This window comes from Salvelinus fontinalis, chromosome 30 (assembly GCF_029448725.1).
Source record: "Salvelinus fontinalis isolate EN_2023a chromosome 30, ASM2944872v1, whole genome shotgun sequence".
NCBI lineage: Eukaryota > Metazoa > Chordata > Actinopteri > Salmoniformes > Salmonidae > Salvelinus > Salvelinus fontinalis.
In genome coordinates, this window is record NC_074694.1 from 17,351,186 (window position 1) to 17,357,185 (window position 6,000).

At 49.1% G+C, this 6,000-nt stretch overlaps 1 protein-coding gene and 1 long non-coding RNA gene across 2 annotated transcripts in view; one reads left to right on the top strand and one right to left on the bottom strand.

The window, feature by feature from the left end:
- LOC129828743 (MARVEL domain-containing protein 1-like) overlaps positions 1-6,000 on the top strand; it is a 60,297-nt gene that overhangs the window by 36,425 nt on the left and 17,872 nt on the right. The window lies entirely within an intron of this gene.
- LOC129828744 (uncharacterized) lies at positions 3,658-5,998 on the bottom strand. The gene is made up of 3 exons (XR_008755288.1): positions 5,909-5,998; positions 5,492-5,764; positions 3,658-5,360 (listed from the first exon to the last, which is right to left on the bottom strand). It is a non-coding gene; the product is annotated as an uncharacterized LOC129828744 (long non-coding RNA).

A 6,000-nucleotide genomic window follows, 5' to 3' on the forward strand; every position in this document is an offset into this window, starting at 1 on the left:
CCCCCTACTAGCACTGACTTTCCCCCCTACTAGCACTGACTTTCCCCCCCCTACTAGCACTGACTTTCCCCCCCTACTAGCACTGACTTTCCCCCCCTACTAGCACTGACTTTCCCCCCCTACTAGCACTGACTTTCCCCCCCTACTAGCACTGACTTTCCCCCCTACTAGCACTGACTCCCCCCCCCCCCCTATTAGCACTGACTCCCCCCCTATTAGCACTGACTCCCCCCTACTAGCACTGACTTTCCCCCCTACTAGCACTGACTTTCCCCCCCTACTAGCACTGACTTTCCCCCCCTACTAGCACTGACTTTCCCCCCCCCCACTGGCACTGACTTTGGACTTACTAGCACTGACTTTCCCCCCCTACTAGCACTGACTTTCCCCCCCTACTAGCACTGACTTTTTCCCCTACTAGCACTGACTTTCCCCCCCTACTAGCACTGACTTTTTCCCCTACTAGCACTGACTTTCCCCCCCTACTAGCACTGACTTTTTCCCATACTAGCACTGACTTTCCCCCCTACTAGCACTGACTTTCCCCCCCTACTAGCACTGACTTTCCCCCCCTACTAGCACTGACTTTCCCCCCCTACTAGCACTGACTTTCCCCCCCTACTAGCACTGACTTTCCCCCCTACTAGCACTGACTTTCCCCCCCTACTAGCACTGACTTTCCCCCCTACTAGCACTGACTTTCCCCCCATACTAGCACTGACTTTCCCCCCTACTAGCACTGACTTTCCCCCCTACTAGCACTGACTTTCCCCCCCCTACTAGCACTGACTTTCCCCCCCTACTAGCACTGACTTTCCCCCCCTACTAGCACTGACTTTCCCCCCCTACTAGCACTGACTTTCCCCCCCTACTAGCACTGACTTTCCCCCCTACTAGCACTGACTCCCCCCCCCCCCCCTATTAGCACTGACTCCCCCCTATTAGCACTGACTCCCCCCTACTAGCACTGACTTTCCCCCCTACTAGCACTGACTTTCCCCCCCTACTAGCACTGACTTTCCCCCCCTACTAGCACTGACTTTCCCCCCCCCACTGGCACTGACTTTGGACTTACTAGCACTGACTTTCCCCCCCTACTAGCACTGACTTCCCCCCCCTACTAGCACTGACTTTCCCCCCCTACTAGCACTGACTTTCCCCCCCTACTAGCACTGACTTTCCCCCCCCCACTGGCACTGACTTTGGACTTACTAGCACTGACATCCCCCCCTACTAGCACTGACTTTCCCCCCCCTACTAGCACTGACTTTCCCCCCTACTAGCACTGACTTTCCCCCCCTACTAGCACTGACTTTCCCCCCCTACTAGCACTGACTTTGGACTTACTAGCACTGACTTTCCCCCCTACTAGCACTGACTTTCCCCCCCTACTAGCACTGACTTTCCCCCCTACTAGCACTGACTTTCCCCCTTACTAGCACTGACTTTCCCCCCTACTAGCACTGACTTTCCCCCCTACTAGCACTGACTTTCCCCCCTACTAGCACTGACTCCCCCCCCCTACTAGCACTGACTTTCCCCCCCTACTAGCACTGACTTTCCCCCCCTACTAGCACTGACTTTCCCCCCCTACTAGCACTGACTTTCCCCCCCTACTAGCACTGACTTTCCCCCCTACTAGCACTGACTTTCCCCCCTATTAGCACTGACTTTCCCCCCCTACTAGCACTGACTTTGGACTTACTAGCACTGACTTTCCCCCCCTATTAGCACTGACTTTCCCCCCCTACTAGCACTGACTTTCCCCCCCTACTAGCACTGACTTTCCCCCCCTACTAGCACTGACTTTCCCCCCCTACTAGCACTGACTTTCCCCCCTACTAGCACTGACTTTCCCCCCCTACTAGCACTGACTTTCCCCCCTATTAGCAGTGACTCCCCCCTACTAGCACTGACTTTCCCCCCCTACTAGCACTGACTTTCCCCCCCTACTAGCACTGACTTTCCCCCCCTACTAGCACTGACTTTCCTCCCCTACTAGCACTGACTTTCCCCCCCTACTAGCACTGACTTTCCCCCCCTACTGGCACTGACTTTGGACTTACTAGCACTGACTTTCCCCCCTACTAGCACTGACTTTCCCCCCTACTAGCACTGACTTTCCCCCCCTACTAGCACTGACTTTCCCCCCCTACTGGCACTGACTTTGGACTTACTAGCACTGACTTTCCCCCCCTACTAGCACTGACTTTCCCCCCCTACTAGCACTGACTTTCCCCCCTACTAGCACTGACTTTCCTCCCCTACTAGCACTGACTTCCCCCCCTACTAGCACTGACTTCCCCCCCTACTAGCACTGACTTCCCCCCCTACTAGCACTGACATCCCCCCCTACTAGCACTGACTTTCCTCCCCTACTAGCACTGACTTCCCCCCCTACTAGCACTGACTTCCCCCCCTACTAGCACTGACTTCCCCCCCTACTAGCACTGACATCCCCCCCTACTAGCACTGACTTCCCCCCCTACTAGCACTGACTTTCCTCCCCTACTAGCACTGACTTTCCCCCCTACTAGCACTGACTTTCCCCCCCTACTAGCACTGACTTTCCCCCCCTACTAGCACTGACTTCCCCCTACTAGCACTGACTTTCCCCCCCTACTAGCACTGACTTTCCCCCCTACTAGCACTGACTTTCCTCCCCTACTAGCACTGACATCCCCCCCTACTAGCACTGACTTTCCTCCCCTACTAGCACTGACTTTCCCCCCCTACTAGCACTGACTTTCCCCCCCTACTAGCACTGACTTTCCCCCCTACTAGCATTGACTTTCCCCCCCTACTAGCACTGACTTTCCCCCCCTACTAGCACTGACTTTCTCCCCCCTACTAGCACTGACTTTCCCCCCCCTACTAGCACTGACTTTCTCCCCCCTACTAGCACTGACTTTCCCCCCTACTAGCACTGACTTTCCCCCCTACTAGCACTGACTTTCCCCTCCCTACTAGCACTGACATCCCCCCCTACTAGCACTGACTTTCCCCCCTACTAGCACTGACTTTCCCCTCCCTACTAGCACTGACATCCCCCCCTACTAGCACTGACTTTCCCCCCCCTACTAGCACTGACTTTCCCCCCTACTAGCACTGACTTTCCCCCCCCTACTAGCACTGACTTTCCCCCCTACTAGCACTGACTTTCCCCCCCTACTAGCACTGACTTTCCCCCCCTACTAGCACTGACTTTGGACTTACTAGCACTGACTTTGGACGCACTGGACTTACTGTGACTGTGATATGTGGTTGTCCCATCTAGATATTTTAAGATGAATGCACTAACTGTAAGTCACTTTGGATAAGAGCGTATGCTAAATTACTCAAATGTGTCAAATGCACATTGTTTGGAGCAAGACCATAGCCAGGGTCTGAGAATGTTGAAGCTTAATTTACTGCATTTCTATACAATTTAAAAACTCTAAAATAGCTATTTGGAGAAAAGCAAAAACTAGCAAAAAAATGACCTTCAGCCTCTTTCACCTCAGTCCATCTACAAACACACAGCTATAGAATTAGCCACTACACATTAACTCAGCACTGGGATGAAAAACTATAATAGGGATCTATTTGCAGAGAAAGTATTTTAGTAACAAAAAAGTTTATTTTCCACAGAACAATGTTTGTCGTTTTACAGCACATTTCCTACAATTCTTCACATTTTGTGAAGGGGTTGGAGACATTTTGCTGTTTTAAAAGTTAATTTTCTACAATTCTACACAAGTTGAGTAAAAAAAAAAAAAAACAGGTCTGTACTTCAGTTTTCTCATATGTAGCTACTACAGCCCTGGGGATTAAAGGATGTACCTGGGGGTGTTAGGACTTAATCAGGCCATTTAGGATTAAGCTGCTCCCAGACACTGATCTACAGTTAGTTTTAGGTTTTCCCCTCCACTTGTTAAGGTTATTATTCAAAGATGGAAAGCTCATTCTTGATATGTGCCCAATGGCAACTTGGTCATTATTGGCCCTGACTGCTTGGGTTGCAAAGTGGTCTTTCTAGAGTCGTTGTACTGCCACCTATAGGCAGACATTGAATAGTGGCACAAGGTACATCCCAATAATCTCTCCTTCCTCCTGAAGTGAACTCACGTTCGCTACTCCCCCCCAATTGTAGAAGCATTGGATTGGTGTTAGCATGGGCTAGAGGGAGTTTCCATATACCAGTCATTTCATTGCAAAACTATAAATGGAAATGAACAAGTGCACACGTGAGAAAGTAGATGGAATTGAGACACATCCAGGGTAAACAGCATCTCAAGTGTTAGATTATACACATTTGCTGAATCTCTGGGCCATTTTCCCAAACCCCAACTCTACAAATCTCTAGCAAAATTTGCATTCAACTGTTCTTTCCCAAATAATTTTTTTTTGCATCAAAATGACACGTCAAATGACTAGATCGGTCTACCAACCGACTGATGTGCTCAACACTGAATAACCCATCAGTAGGTTTATAACTTTTGCAGTTTCAGTGTTATTGTAGCTGGTTGTAAAATATTGTTCCAGTAATGGCTACCTACTCAAAAACACAAACACACAAATGCAATACAGTAACAAATACAAGTCATTTATTTCCAAAATGCTGTATTTTTGAACACGTGTGAGTTGTATGCAACACTTTCCGTACCCAACAGGACAAACATTCAGTAAGATAAAGGGTTTTCTGTACAAAAAAATAAAAGAAACTCATTCTTTCAAAACAAAGACCACAATGTAAGAAAGAAACACATTAGGCTGCATCCTGCCTCCTATTTTGGTCTGGCCTCAGTACCCCATCTACATCACAAGCCATGTTCTCCCTGGCTAAACAGCAGGGAAAGAATCTTCTGGAGTGACGGATCCAGCCACCGATAGCCCCCACATGCATCCTCCATTGCCTGGAGAAGAGGCAGGCGTGCGAGGGGATGGCGGTCATACACCTTCCATCGCCATGCTGAAAAACTCTTCAATTGGGTTTAGGAATGGGGAATATGGTGGGAGGTATAGAACAATCAATTGTGGGTGGTCGATGAACCAGTTGCGGACCAGAGCAGCCCGGTGGAAACTCACGGTGTCCCTGATGTTAACATACCTGGGCTACTCTGGTCCACCCCTCTACTCGGCTGGAATGAGGATGCCATGTAGTGTGTCCAGGAATGTGATGAAAAGGGCTGTGTTGTAGCTGTTGGCATGGTGATAAGGACACCTTGCTGGCTTACGACTGTGACCATGGTGATATTCCCTCCACGCTGTCCAGGGACATTCACAATGGCCAATAATGTTCCGTCCTTTTGGCTAGGTTGAAGCCAGCCTCAATGTAAATATAAACGTGATGAATTGCAGTGGCATCCAGCTCCAAGACTCTGAAACAGACAAGACAATGTGACATAGACCGAGAGCAGTCAAAATGGTGAGGCACAATACACTGAATTACAGTACTGTAATGTGTCTATACAGTCCTGATATGGTAGTACATTTACAGTATAGTACTTACACATATTCATAGTGCTGTTCTTTAAACCTCAGTTTCACTCAAATGGCACCCCGTAGACCTGTTTCATCCGGCTTCGGTTGTGCTGTAACACACGGTCCAATGTAGACAAGCCCACCTGGTGAATGTTATTGGATATTGTGTTGTCTGCAATTATGTGGTTCTGGATTTCTCGTAGTCTAATGGTATTGTTTGCCACCACCATGCTCACAATAGCGTTCTCCTGTTCTGGTGTGAACAGCCGGTGTCTTCCACCACGGCCTGGCCGTCTCAGTTCTGCAGAAGATCCACAAATAGGATAGGATTAGTTACAGTAAACTAAAATAATCTATTTTATTTCAATATGAAATTACTGTAACATTGGTCAACAATCACTGAGTAACATAGGCCTACTGATATGTCAGACTGCAGTATACATACATAAAGAGCATAGTGTAGATGGTAGGTAGATGGTAGGCTGTTGAATCTGCAGACGTGTTGCTGTGCGTTTTGTTACTGTGCGTTTTGCTGCC